The sequence below is a fragment of the Pelodiscus sinensis genome, chromosome 1 (assembly GCF_052426305.1).
Source record: "Pelodiscus sinensis isolate ZL-2025 chromosome 1, ASM5242630v1, whole genome shotgun sequence".
Taxonomy (NCBI): domain Eukaryota; kingdom Metazoa; phylum Chordata; order Testudines; family Trionychidae; genus Pelodiscus; species Pelodiscus sinensis.
In genome coordinates this window covers 262,558,281-262,573,252 of record NC_143052.1, presented here as the reverse complement: position 1 = coordinate 262,573,252, position 14,972 = coordinate 262,558,281, and the positions used below count along the sequence as shown (strand labels likewise).

At 45.3% G+C, this 14,972-nt stretch overlaps 1 pseudogene; it reads right to left on the bottom strand.

Annotated features, from left to right (window-relative positions):
* The window catches only part of LOC142826484 (uncharacterized), a 56,155-nt pseudogene that overhangs the window by 18,376 nt on the left and 22,807 nt on the right, over positions 1-14,972 (bottom strand).

Below are 14,972 nucleotides of genomic sequence, written 5' to 3'. Positions count from 1 at the left end.
CTTTCCATTGATTGCAAAGGGCTTTGGGCTATGACCCAAGCCTTATGGACTATTATCTTTAGTGGCAGTTTTTCATGAGAGAGGATTTCATCATTTGCTTAAATGCTGCCAGCAACTATTTCAGAGTAAATTATAGATTCACATATAAAGGCTTTGTTTCTATATTATGCACGCTTAATCCCCCTTTGAGAAAAAGGGAGACAGACACTCTAGCTGGTGTAACTTCAATACTGCCAAGTATTCAACAACTATGTTAGTCATGTTTTTAGTGTCTGCTAAAATGGGCCCGGGGTTTGTAGCTACTGTCATAAGAAAAATATTAACAAAAAGAGAAGGAAAGAGAGAGAGAGAGAGAGAGAGAGAGAGAGAGAGAGAGAGAGAGAGAGAGAATGCCTGATAGCCTACCCTCTTCTGCTTGAGTAGCTATTTATTTCTATGCCAAGCAAGCACAAAAGGGATATAAAAAGATACCATTCTGATCTGTAAACCCCTTGGGACAGGTCCAAAAGTTAGTAAGGAACACTATACATGAAATAATCACAATTAATCATGCTTGATGTTTACTATCATTTTAACATTCTGCCAATTCAACACAGAATACAAAGTGTTCAGTGATTCTAATTATTTTTATTATAAATGTTTGCAATGCAAAAGTAACCTTAATTGACTTCATCTAAGTACTGTAGAGCAACCCTTTTATCATGAAAGTTGAACTTAGAAATTTAGAATAAGGAAAAGAAAATAACTGCAGTTAACAATGAAAATATGTAATCCTTTAATGCCTATAAGTATATTAAGTCCTACATCTTGTTCAGCCGATCACCGGGCATGTCTACTCTAAGAAATTATTTCAAAATAACTAAATTTTATGTAATAACTCCTGATTTTACAAAATAGAAATAGTTTGTCCCCCGTACAGGGAAGAGTCAAACTTAGTCTGAGGCAAGCTCTGTTGATGTAGAAGTGCCACCTCAACTTAGAGCCCAAGGAACACTGGTGAGTAATCAGATTGAATGATTTTGGGGAGTAGTTCGAAATAGCGGTTATTCAAAATTACTGTTATTCCCTAAGGAAATAGGGGTACAGATTTTGAAATAAATGGCACGTTATTTCAAAATATCAGGTTTGGTGGTGTGGATGCTCCACTTATAAATTCAATGTTGGGGAATGTGGAGTTCCATCTGATTGAAATATCTTGTACAAGAGGTTCTTGTTACTGTCCATTTGCAGCTTATTACATTTCCAGCATTGCACTATAAGCTGGACTGTGTTTGACATTATTTCTAAATAATGCCTGAGTGTAGACCAGGGCATTCAGGTTATGTCTAGACTACAGGCTTTTTTCGGAAGCCATGTAGACATACCCTCAGACAAAGAAGGTTGTTTATATTTGTGGGAGATAATGTTGTCCACTTCTTGATTACAATTTCACCTGAAAGTGAAAAAAAAGGGAATTCACATGCCCCTATTGTAGGTGTCACAAGATAGTTACATGTCAAATGTACCAAATATTTTTATATGCCTCTTTGCTGTGACCAGTCTTCCAAAGGATGCTGATGTCAGTTGCTGCTTAATGTCAATCCAAAGCAATATGGACCGACAGTTCATTTTCCTCATCTGAGTTTGATGCTGTGATGGATAGGAGGAGTGCTGATCACTAAAGGGTACTTAGGTAGCTAGCAAGGGTGTTGGCAGGGGCCAGAAGAAGCAATGGGGAACAGTGCTGAAATGTGAATTGTATGTAGATACCTTGCTTGCTCTTTTTGTGTCAAAAATTCTAACTTAAGGCCTGGAGGGAGCAAATGCAGTAATCAGAATTGCCATACCTATACAAAATATTGGACATGGGAGTGAACTGGGCCTTGAAATACAGATCAGTACGGATCATGAATAGAGGGAAAATGTATATTTAGTCATGATTGGGTTATTTTTTCTTTATTTTGCTGTTTGGTAAAATTTCTCTGTGTAAAATCCATTGCTCTTTCCTCCCCCCCAGCATTCACTATTTAAGCTGTGCCCAGAGATATCATTTTTTGCTCTGTGTTTTAATCTGCTCTTTTCTTAGATGCTCTGTAACAACTAGTAACCAAGTATGCTTTATCAAGTATCTTTTTGTTTTGTTATTAAAATCACCTTTTTTAAGTCAATTATTTGATTCTTGTGTCCTGGAAGGAAACAGGAGGTCTGTGCCTGTGTATGCCTGCCTAAGACTGAGATGTCAGCTACCATAGATTGCAGTTTATTTTCTCTTTTTTCCAAGCTCTCTTGTGGTAAAAGATCTTGGGAATACCCCTCTGGAAGAAGTCCAAGTGCTTCCTTCCTGGGTTCAAGAAGAAAGGGGTCTGGACGCGATGCCCCGACAAAGAAGCCTTTCTTCATCGACACAGGTAAGCCTCGTGAAACCAGGTTTACCTTTGTCGATGAAGAAAGGCTTCTTTGTCGGGGCATCGCGTCCAGACTCCCCCGATCTGCCGACAAACAGCTGATCGGCAGATCGGGGCAGCCATTTAAATTTAAATGAAGCCGCGATTATTTTAATCGCGGCTTCATTTCCCTCTTCCGATGTGGCTAATCTACATGCCTCCGTCGAAGGAGGCATGTAGTCTAGACACACCCTTGGTGACGGCAGCTACCTCCCAAAACCAGGGAATCTGTGGTCTTAGGAAGCTTTTAAATAGAAGCCTATGGAGACAGGGGTTATTTTAGGGTCTCTTGTGAGCCCCCACCTTCTGCATTTGGAGTGCCAAAGTGGGGAACAACCATGACAGATGCCATGAGCAGAAGATTGATTTTCTTTTTTGGTGGTTTGGGATCTGTAGTTTCTGCATCAAAGTGTAGCTCTTTAAAGACATTTGACAGCATGTTCCACATCTCCTCCCTCTCACATTCTAAACCATGTTCTAGTGCTGTATCTATTTTTAGAAATCTCAGATAGGTGCCAACTTTGCATTTTGTGAAATCTGTCATGAAAATGGTCTTAAATCATACAACACGTGCTGGATCAATATCAGAGACTGCCATAACATGAAATATATGGCACAATGCTGGAAAAAACCAAGGAGCAGGAGACATACATTTCCCCCTGAAGGAGTTCAGTCACAAACCTGCAGGACTCAAGTATTATTTCTAGCTTTTGCAGTTTTTCAAAATCCTTATCTGTCGGCACTGACAGATGGTGCTTTTGAAGAGCTAATGTGGATGTGACAGCGGCTTTATTGCAAAGGAGGCACTGAATAATAGCCAATGTGGAGTTCCATCTGGTTGAAATATCTTATACAAGAGGTTCTTGTTACTGTGCATTTTCAGTTTATTGCATTCCCAGCATTGTACTGTAAGCTGGACTGTGTTTGACATGGTCCACAAGTTCTCTACATTTTTCCAGCACATATTCAAAACCAACATCCCTGAGCACTACTTTGATGGATCTCTGTAGACTGTGGCTACTACCATGTTATGTTTACTATCAGTGCTAACTATTGTTACTTTTTCTTGAGTATATTCTTCTGCAATATTCATGAAATGCCCTATATATGTTTCAACATAATGTCTCTCTTCAGTATGAGTTTCACAGCAAATGACTGCCGCATCCATGCAGTCCCAATAATGTGTGCCACGACACCACGATAGCTATGATTGCTCAAGGAAACCCAGTGGTTACTAGTCAAAGCAACAGCCAGTGAATTTTTGAGAAGTTCCAACTGATTAGTTCTCTTGATGTCCTATAGGTCATTTATTTGTGAGGTTGTGTTTCCTTGGGAAGGCACAATGTATGACTGATTAGAATATGTAATTTGGATATCTATTTTAGCTTTCTGTCATTTACAGAACTGAATAGCTTGCAGCCCATAGTTATCTACTTAAAAATGTCATTGGTAAAGGTGTTGCACTTTGTTTGATCCATGGGCTTTTAATGATCCTGACATTCTGTAATTGTTCTCTGTCATGGCTGGCTGGATTCATTTGCTGATAGTGGGATATTTGAAGTACAAGATATGGAGGCAAAAGCAGGCTTAGCATGTAGGTGGTACATGAAGTGCTTCTATGGTATTGGAACTCAGCCCTGAAATAGCTACAGATAACTATCTTTGTAGCCAGAACACCATCTGGAAGTATTTTAAACATAAACTTCTCATTTAAAAGATATGAACTGTGGCTGCTTTGCTCCACTAATTTTTTCTCATATTTAATCACTGTAGATCATGAAAACACAGGTAGAACTGTATCAATGTCTGGAATAATTCAATCAATTCTTCTGTATAATCAATATAATTGTATCTTGTTCAAAGGAGTTCTTGCTATGGATATGGAAAGGTTTTATTTCAGCTGAACCAGCTGATTGCAAGGGAGGGTGGTTTTAACCTCAGTGACTCATCTTGGTGCAGAGGAGGAGAGGCTGGTTCAGGGAGGGTGAGTTTGCTATGTTCTCTGTAGGGTATTCCTGGAGTGAGCAGCTGGTTATGGGAAATAGGACACAATACAAGGGAGGGGATTTGTTCCAGTAGTAAAGAGCTGGCTGGAAACAATACAGTACAGAAGCAAAGTGTGGTGTGGAATGAAGGAGTAAAGGGCAGCCAGTAGCTGGTGGAGCCACAGTCTCTGGGCATCTGAGGTGACTAGTGGTGGGGGTAAGGTAGGCTGACACCAGTAGCAGGCGCCAATCTCCCCCTTTACTCACTGGCAGCAGTCGAAGAAGCAGATCAGTGTGGCCCAACTTGCTTTTCTCCCCTAGGGCTTTTCCTGAGGGAGGGTGTGGGACTGTCCTCATCCTCACCGTCAGGGAGTGGAGCAATGTAGCCAGAGGAGCAGAGTGAGGTGTGGCAACAGTGCTCCACTTTCCCTGCCACTGATGGTGAGTGTGAGGGGGGCAGACCCCTGATGCTGGTACCAGATCCCCACCTCCGCTAGTCCCCAAGGCTGTATCGCTGAGGGCAGGTGGATGGGGGAAGAGGCGTGGTGGGGTGGAGGAAGGGTGAGGCAAAGGCAGGAAGAGAACAGAGCAGGAATAAGGGGTGGTGGAAGATGAGCAGTGAGAGGTGGTGCCTGGCATGGAAGGAGGTTGTCCCAATTCTTCTCTGGCAAGGGTGGGCACATGGTGAGTGGCCCCCTGTGTACTTCCTCACCAGTTGCCCCTGAATGAGCATGAGCTGTCTAGGGTGATGATATGTCCAGCTTTAGCCTTGACAGTCCCTCTTTGAGCTCTGTCCCAACTCTCCCTACTTTTTTGAACAAATAGGCCAATTGTCCTGGCTGCAGTGCAGAGCAGAGAGTGGTGGCTGCTGCCCAGGAGTCAGCTCAAGACAGCACTACCTGACAGCAAGAAAGTGGGGAAATTTTCTGCAGGCAGGGAGTGTTGGCTTCATAGCTGTCCTCTGGGCAGTGCAGAGCTTGGGGGTGGGAGAAGGATCAGCTGCAGCCAGGGGAGGCATGCAGCTCAGCGGGAGGATCTGCTCCAGCTGTGGGCAACACAGAACCGGGGGGATGAACCCCAGACATGAGCATTGTAGTGCTGAGGAGGAGATTTCGCCCCTTCTGTGTGCTACATGGGGCTCCGGACATCATGGGGCTTAGGAGTGTGAGGATCAGCCCCCTGATCTAATTAGGGTCAGCCCTAGCCCCACGCAGCACGAGTCTCAGGAATGGATTCCAGGGTGGTTGCAGACAGCATAGGATTGGGGAGGCAGCACCAACCTCAGAAGGCATGGGGAGGGTTTCTTGGCTGAGCGCTGGAAGTGAGGGACAGGATGCGGGGAGGGCTCAAGTGAACCTCTGGACATTCTGTTTTTACAGTAAAAACATGGTCTACCTGTGTTTCAAGATCTCTGCTTTGGAACTGGGATGAGAACCACATCTTTCTCTAGCCTCTTCTTTTCCCATCTCCTGTGGTGGCTAGCATTATTCCAGACAGTTTCTCTGCAGCAGCTGCTTCTGCCCTCCCACCAATAGGGTCTTTGATGAATGCACACTAAAAAAAACCATTAATTATGCTATATAATTAATGGTGATTAATTGACAGCCCTAATATGTGTGTGTCTATGAGACATTTCCTAATTCAGAAGTTTGTGTTCCAAGACCCCCACAATTTTCAGATGAGAGGAATATGCTTATGAAGATACAATAAATATCCAGGCAATAGGAAATTAGAAAATGACATATACCCCAAATAACATAAAATGTTAATGGAAATGATAATGCCAAATTAACATTTCAGACAATTAATGAAATTCATTAGGGGTAATTTGTGGGTGATTTATAGCCATTAGCAGAGTGTGGATCAAAATGGAAACTCTTGACAAGAGTTGATACAGGAAATATTGTGATGTTTTCTATCTGTTTTTGTACTTTATATACTAAGCCAGTGTGCATTCTCTACCTTGCTTACAGGTTTATTATTGAACAGTATCAGTCTTTAAATGTTGACTACTTCAAATATTCTACACTATCTTTTGTTCCAAAATATGAGGCAATTTTAAATTCCAGAGTAATAGAAGTTGTCTAAAAGCATATAAAATACATCTTTAAGGTTTGGTCAGGGCTGATACACACAATGGCTGCAGCTACACTATGGCTGCATCTAGACTGGCAAGTTTTTCAGCAAAAGCAATTGCTTTTGCTGAAAAACTTGCTAGCTGTCTACACTGGCCGCTTGAATTTCCGCAAGAACACTGACGATCTCATGTAAGATTGTCAGTGTTCTTGCGGAAATGCTATGCTGCTCCCGTTCGGGCAAAAGCCCTCTTGCGCAAATGCTTTTGAGCAAGAGGGCCAGTGTAGACAACACAGTATTGTTTTGCGCAAAAAAGCCCCAATCATGAAAATGGCGATTGGGGCTTTCTTGCGCAAAACCGCATCTAGATTGGCATGGATGCTTTTCTGCAAAAAGTGCTTTTGCGGAAAAGCATCAGTGCCAATCTAGACGCTCTTTTCCGCAAATGCTTTTAACAGAAAAACTTTTCCGTTAAAAGCATTTGTGGAAAATCATGCCAGTCTAGACGTAGCCTATGAGTTTTGCTGAAAGAGGCAATGCAAATGAAGTGCGGATTAGCATTTTCTTGTGCTTCCTTTGCATAATCTCTTTCGGTCCATTTTTGTGCAAGGGGTTTTTGCACAAAAACAAGCAGTGTGAATGTTTCCTTTTTGCGCAAAAATCTCTTTTGGCAAAACCCGTAGTGTAGCTGTAGACAATGAATGCTTCCTCTGCCTTTAATATTGCTGCTAAATTCAATAATGCACAGCTATCTAAGGCTAGTAGTAGAACATAAAAAGTCTAGATTTTGTAATTAATTTAATTTAATGGCTAAGGCTACCATATACTCAGGATCAGCATCTTAAGACACTTTCTTTGTTAGGATATCAAGCCTTGTAGATAAGGGAGAATCAGTGGACATGGTATACCTAGACTTTAGTAAGTCATTTGACACAGTCTTGCATAACATTGTAATAAATGTACTAGGGAAATACAACCTAGAGGGGGCTAGTATAAGGTTGGTGCATAATTAGCTGGATAGCAATGCTCAGAGAGTGTGGCTAGACTACAGGGTTTTGTTGACAAAAGTGGCCTTTTGTCAACAAAACTATATCTGCGTCTACACTACCGCCACATTCTGTCGACAGTAAGTTGACAGAACATGGCAGTTTTGTCGACAGCAGTAAACCTCCTTTTACGAGGAAGAATACCTTTGTCGACAGAGATCTGTCGACAAAAGGTGTGTGTGGACACAGGGAGCCAGTTCTGTTGACAAAAAGGCCTCCAAGAAGAAGCCCTGGTGGACAGTCTAGCCTTTACAGGCACAGCACCTCTGTGGTTCCTGGCCACAGCCTCCTAAAGGCACAGGCACCCAAATAGGCCTTGCTGTCCGGCAGCTAGACAAAGCACCCATGCCAGCCGTGTCAGCCATGTCCCAGCCTCAAGGCCCCCCTCGCTCTTCTCAGGACAGAGATGAGGACTGACCCAGGGGCACCAAAAGGCGGTCACCAGCCTGGTCAGGGCCAGAAATCCAAAACCTCCTGGAGCTCTGGTACCAGGAAGAAGCCTTACAGGCCCTGCTGACACGCCACAGGAATGAGGACATCTATGAGCACACAGCCCAGGGACTGGCTACCAAAGAACATCACCCCTGCACCATGGCACAAGTCAGGGCCAAGGTAAAGGAGCTGCGGCAGGGATATGCCATGGCCCGGGACCAGAGCTCCCACTCTGGGGCAGCCCCTGAGACCTGTCCTTACTATGAGGAAGCCCAGACTCTACTGCGTGTGGTGGAGTCCGGGTTACCCCACCACATCATGGACAGACCCCTCCTGAGGGAGGAAGACCAGGCAGGAGAGGCGGGAGAGCTGCACCAGGAGGAGGAGGAGGAAGAGGAGGCAGCAGGGATCCAGACTCCAGAGGCTTCCCAGGCGGGTGTGGAGGGAACATCAGGTGAGATCTTTGAGAGGTCACCACACACAGGCAGGTTGGCAGTGTAGGGGGGCAGCTAGCCCCATTGTTACTGTGGGGCCCCTGTGAGGCTTTTAGGCTGCTGCCCAACTCACACACGGTGTCATGTGTAACACTTCTGACTCTCCTGTCCAAAGGAGAGCCCGTGACAGCCACGGCATGCCCTTGGGGATAGCAGGGGTGTACACAGACAGTGATTGTCTCCTCTTTTCCTCCACAGCCGGACCCTCTACCCAACAGGGGAGCACCACACCCACCCCACCACCATCCCAGACCCGTGGCGCCTGCAGGCACTGGCGTGTGTACACGGACCTGCTGAGGGATCATGTTGTGCCCCTGCAGGACCTCAACAGGAGCCTCCAGCAGAGGATGCAGGCAGAGGCTGAGAGGCGCACCAGGCTGCTGGATGAGCTGGTCCAGCAGCACACTGACATCTGTGCCATGAGGGAAGTCTTTGCCTTGCCTTCCCCTGTCACAGGCACTGCTCCTCCTGCATGCAAGGCCCCTGCTCCCTTGCTCCTCCAGCCCTCCTTTCCCCCGTCCAGCTCCCACTTCCCCCCAAGGCAACAAAATGGCAAATGAAATTTAATGTGGATAAGTGTAAAGTAATGCACACTGGGAAAAATAACCCCAACTATACGTACAGTATGATGGGGGTTAATTTGGCTACGACAAATCAGGAAAGAGATCTTGGAGTTATCGTGGACAGTTCTCTGAAAACTTCCACACAGTGTGCAGCAGCAGTCAAAAAGGCAAATAGGATGCTAGGAATTATTAAGAAAGGGATAGAAAATAAGACACAGAATATCTTACTGCCCCTGTATAAAACTATGGTACGCTCACATCTTCAGTACTGTGTACAGATGTGGTCTCCTCACCTCAAAAAAGATATTTGGGCCTTGGAAAGGGTTCAGAAAAGGCCAACTAAAATGATTAGGGGGTTGGAACAGGTCCCATATGAGGAGAGGTTAAAGAGACTGGGACTTTTTAGTTTAGAAAAGAGGAGACTGAGAGGGGATATGATAGAGGTCTATAAAATCATGAGTGGTGTGGAGAGGGCCAATAAAGAAAAGTTATTTATTAGTTCCCTAAATAGAAGAACTAGAGGACACCAAATGAAATTAATGGGTAGCAGGTTTAAAACTAACAAAAGAAAGTTCTTCTTCACACAAAATACGGGACTATGTAGCACTTTAAAGACTAACAAGGTGGTTTATTAGATTATGAGCTCTCGTGGGCCAGACCCACTTCCTCAGATCAAGAGAAGCTAGATAATTTCATGGAGGTTAGGTCCATAAAAGGCTATTAGCCAGGGGATACAATGGTGTCCTTGGCCTTTGTTTGTTAGAGGCTGGAGAGGGATGGCAGGAGACAAATCACTTGATCATTGTCTTCAGTCCACCCTTTCTGGGGTACCTGGTGCTGGCCACTGTTGGCAGACAGGATACTGGGCTAGATGGACCTTTGGTCTGACCCAGTACGGCCGTTCTTATGTTCTTATGTTAGCCCTCCCAGACCCTCCTGCTCCCGATCCCTCAGAGGCCCAACAGTTGCTCCCCCTCCTGCCCAGGCCAGAACTAGGTCTCGCTCCACCCCTATCCTAAGGTCATGGTGTTGCTAGGACACAGGAAGGTGGCAGGCCCCTGTGATCAGGAAAGCAGTGGCCCACTTGAGCCCCCCTCCCCTGTCCAGGTTTTTCAGTCCCCTACCATGCCAGTTAAAGGTCATTTCAGTTATATAACAAAATCTTTATTTTTGAGTGAAAGATTTACCTTTACACATTTGAACAGTGCACAGATAATTTTTTAAACAGTTAGCACATTTTCTTTCCTGATAGTGTTTCTAATTAAAAACTAATGTCTGTGTACAAAGAAAACGGGGTGTGTATGTATTCTTTTTGGGAAGAGGGTGAAGGTAGTGGATGGACAGGTAGGGATGGGCCAGGCCAATCCCCCCCAGGGGGGAGGCCCTGGGGAGAGTCAGTGGGATCCTTCTGAGAATCTCTTCCTCAGGACTTCTCAGACACAAGCCGGCTGAGTCTGGCGGATGTCAGCCCTCCCGGGCTGCTGAAATGGCCTCTCCTCACCATCAGCACCTGTCCCTGACCCCGGCAGGAAAGCCTCCCCTTTCCTCTCCATTAGGTTATGCGGCCACCGTCTCCGGGATGTTGCATTCGCCCATCTCCAACCATGTGAGGAGGCAATGGAACCACCCTTTCAGCTGGCCGAAGGCGCATTCCACCTGGATGCGAGCCTGGCTAAGATGGATGTTGAAAAGCTCCTTGCTCGCATCCAGGTGTCCGGTGTAGAGCTTCATGAGCCACAGTATTAGGGGGTAGGCTGCATCAGCCACTATGTACACCGGCATCTGCACGTCCCCAAGAGGGAGGTGCTCTAGGGGAAAAATGTTCCTGCCTGCAACCTGCGGTACAGGCAGGAGTTCCGGAATATGCCAGCATCATTTGCCTGCCCCGACCACCCGGTGGTCGACCAGGGCCTGCAGTACCATCAAATAGTAGCCCTTCTGGTTTATAAATTGGGTTCCATGAGGGGTAATGGTAGTTCGAATTAGAAAGCCTAATTCGAACTACCTACTCCATGCCGCGTGTAGCCGCGGGCACGAAGTCCGCACTAACGGGGACTTAAAAATGGCGGCGCCTGGCAAGATGCAACTTCGAATGACTACATTAACCACCCTAGTTCGAACTATGGTGGTAGTGTAGACATACCCTAAATGTATTGTTTCATGATGTTCTATCATTTGTTTATTATCTTGGGAAAACTTTTGTTATGAGAGGGGGGTTCCTTTAACAGCCTGTAATATTTGGAGAGTGTCTGGATATTACTTCATACCAGAGCCATATCCTTATACATAAATTTCTGTCTGAAAGCAGGGAGGAAGAATTATTCTTGTTTATAGAATAAAATTAATGTCACTCTTCCTATAATATTTTGTGGTGCTCACAATTAAGGTAAGGCACTTCACAGGAAACAACAAAACATCTAGAAGCAAACTTCAGCAACAAGCCAGCTGAGCCAGTCAGGACAGGAACTAATGTTGCCAATAAGCCAGATGACATCTCCTTAAGGCAGGGATGGGAAAGATACAGCCTGTGGGCCAGAGCTGGATCACCAAGCCCTTTCATCTGGCCTGTGGCATGCCCTCCTGTGTACCTGCCCCCATGCCAATCGAGACCCGGGGGCAGGGAAGCACACAAAGTGTTCTCCCTCTCCCAGGGATACAGGGCACCAGAAAGAACTGCCAGCTGTTTAAAAAGGCTAGTGGTTCCCTCTGAACATCGTCTGCCCTGGCTGGGTGATGCAGCTGCAGTTGGGTAGAGACCTGGCATACTTCCCCACCCATAGGCCAATCAAAGCCTGGGGGCAGGTGTGCATGAGACGTCTCCTCCTCCCACCAGGGGAAAATAGCATCAGATGGTTCCCACTGGGCACTGGGCACTCCTGGCAGTGGCAAGGGCAGGACCTCCCATGCTCCTCTGCCCCACAGGGGAACACACAAAGTCTCTTCTCCTCAGCACGCGGTGCCTAGAGGGAGCTGCCCTTTCTGGCTGAGGCTCCTCTCCTTCCGGGACTGGCCTGCAACCACTATCAACAGTGGTAGAGTGGCCCCTCTACAAAAATTATTGCCCACTCCTGCCTTAAGGCAATAGAAGATACAATGAGAACGGATCCTGGGCTTATTGTGACTCTTGCCACATGTTATTTGTAGCAGATCTTTCACACACAGAGAGAGAGAGAGAGAGAGAGGGTATGTCTACACTACCCCACTAGTTCAAACTAGCGGGGTAATGTAGGCATACCGCACTTGCAAATGAAGCCCGGGATTTGAATTTCCCGGGCTTCATTTGCATAAGCGGGGAGCCACCATTTTTAAAACCCCGCTGGTTCGAACCCCGTGCAGCGCGGCTACACGGGGCTCGAACTAGTTAGTTCGGACTAGGATTCCTATTCCGAACTACCGGTACACCTCGTGGAACATAAGTGCCTAGTGACTATGGGCACTGGGGGACATGAGTCTGGTAAGGGGGGCAATGGAAGGGGAGGGACCGGGGCGAGCCACTCCTGCTTGCTGCACTGCCTGGCCATCAGGCTGGCTCCTCTTGGCAAGGCTATCCCAACCATGCTCCCCAGTGGGAGCTCAGTGGCCACACTGGAGAGTCTGACAGGATAAATGTGTCCCACAAGCTATGGTTTGTGCCCCTCTCTCCTAAATCTTTACTCAAAATAAACAGTATGCTCAGTAAGAACTTAGGATTTCTAAAATATTGACCCTGGTCATTGGACAAGCAGACTTTAACTCTCTCAGGGAACTGATGGGGAGGATCCCTGGGAGTCCAATATGAGAGAGAAAGAAGTTCAGGAGATCTAGCTATTTTTTTTAAAAGCCTTATTGGGGGTGCAGGAACAAACCATCCTGATGCGTAGAAACAATAGGAAGTATGTCAGGGGACCAGTTTGGTTTAACAGAGAAATCTCTGGTGAGCTTAAACCTAAAAAGTGGAAACTTGGACAGATGACTACCCAAAAATAGTGTCTGAGCATGTATGGGTGTACTTGGGAATTGTTGCAGTTAGCAAAGAATTTAAATGGTAAGAAAAGAGTTTTTACAGGTATATTAGCAACAATGAGAAGGTCAGGTAAAGTGCTTGACTCTTTACTGAGTGGGGAGTGGACATTTCATGACTTCTGATAAGGAAAAGCTGAGATACCCAAGCTTTTTTACCTTGGCCTTGGTCTTCATAGACAAGGTCAGCTACCAGACTACTGCACTGTGCAGCACAGTATAGGGCAAAGAGAAGCAGCCCTACATAGGTTAAGGACTATTTAGAAAAGCTGGGCATGCACAAGTCCATGCAATGAATACAAGGGTGCTGAGGGAGTTGGCTGATGTTACTGCAAAGCCATTGGCCATTATCTTTGAAAACTCATGGGCCACGTCTAGACTGGCATGATTTTTTGGAAATGCTTTTAATGGAAAAGTTTTTCTGTTAAAAGCATTTTCGGAACAGAGCATCTAGATTGACATGGATGCTTTTCCACAAAAGCACTTTTTGCGGAAAAGCGTCCATGCCAATCTAGAAGTGCTTTTCCGCAAAAAAGCCCCAATCGCCATTTTCACAATCGGGGCTTTTTTGCAGAAAACAAATCTGAGCTGTCGACACTGGCCCTTTTGCGCAAAAGTTTTGCGCAAAAGGACTTTTGCCCGAACGGGAGCAGCATAGTATTTCTGCAAGAACACTTACAATCTTACATGAGATTGTCAGTGCTTTTGCGGAAATTCAAGCGGCCAGTGTAGACAGCTGGCAAGTTTTTCTGGAAAAATGGCTGATTTTCCGGAAAATCATGCCAGTCTAGACATAGCCATGGTGATTGGGTGAGGTCCTGGATGATTGAAAAAAGGCATCTTTAAAAAGTAAAGGATCTGGGAAACAACAGACCGATCAGCCTCACCTCAGTCCCTGCAAAAATCACAGAGCAGGTTCTCAAGGAATTTATTATGAACCACTTGCCAGAGAGGAAGATGATATGGAACAGTTAACAAGGATTCACCAAAGGTAAGTTATGCCTGACCAACCTAATTGCTTCCTATGGTGAGATAACTGGCTCTGTGCATATGGGGATGTGAACATGATATATCTTGACTTCAGAAAAGCTTTTGATACAATCTCCCACAGTATTCTTGCCAGCAAGTTAAAGAAGTATGTACTGGATGAATGGACAATAAAAGCAAATTAAATCCCATATGGAAGTGATTCTGACCTTTGTCTCTAATTAAGTATCTCCAAATTGTTGTAATCATTAGCAAAGGATTATGCCAACCTTACTCACATAGGATAGCACTAGACACACTTAGGGCTCGTCTACACTGGCCCCTTTTCCGAAAGGGGCATGTTAATTTGACAGGTCGTAATAGGGAAATCCGCGGGGGATTTAAATATCCCCCGTGGCATTTAAATAAAAATGTCCGCCGCTTTTTTCCGGCTTTTAGAAAAGCCGGAAAAGAGCGTCTACACTGGCCCCGATCCTCCGGAAAAAAAGCCCTTTTCCGGAGGATCTTATTCCTACTTCATATAAGATCCTCCAGAAAAGGGCTTTTTTTTCCGGAGGATCGGGGCCAGTGTAGATGCTCTTTTCCGGCTTTTCTAAAAGCCGGAAAAAAGTGGCGGACATTTTTATTTAAATGCCACGGGGGATATTTAAATCCCCCGCGGATTTCCCTATTACAACCTGTCAAATTAACATGCCCCTTTCGGAAAAGGGGCCAGTGTAGACGTAGCCTTAAAGTTTAACTGACTTCTGTGAGTCTTCGGTCATAGAATGCTACTAGCCAATCAGAGTAAGGGCATCAAAATCTGACCTTTATATTCTAGTCACTATTTGGGGATTAATAACACATTTAAGTAGTTTGCAAGAATGTACTCCATCAGTGACAACAAAACAGTATGTTTTGCATTGCAGTTTTTAAAAATGAACAGAAGTATTATGTCAATTTAATGTCACTCTGAAATGTACATTAG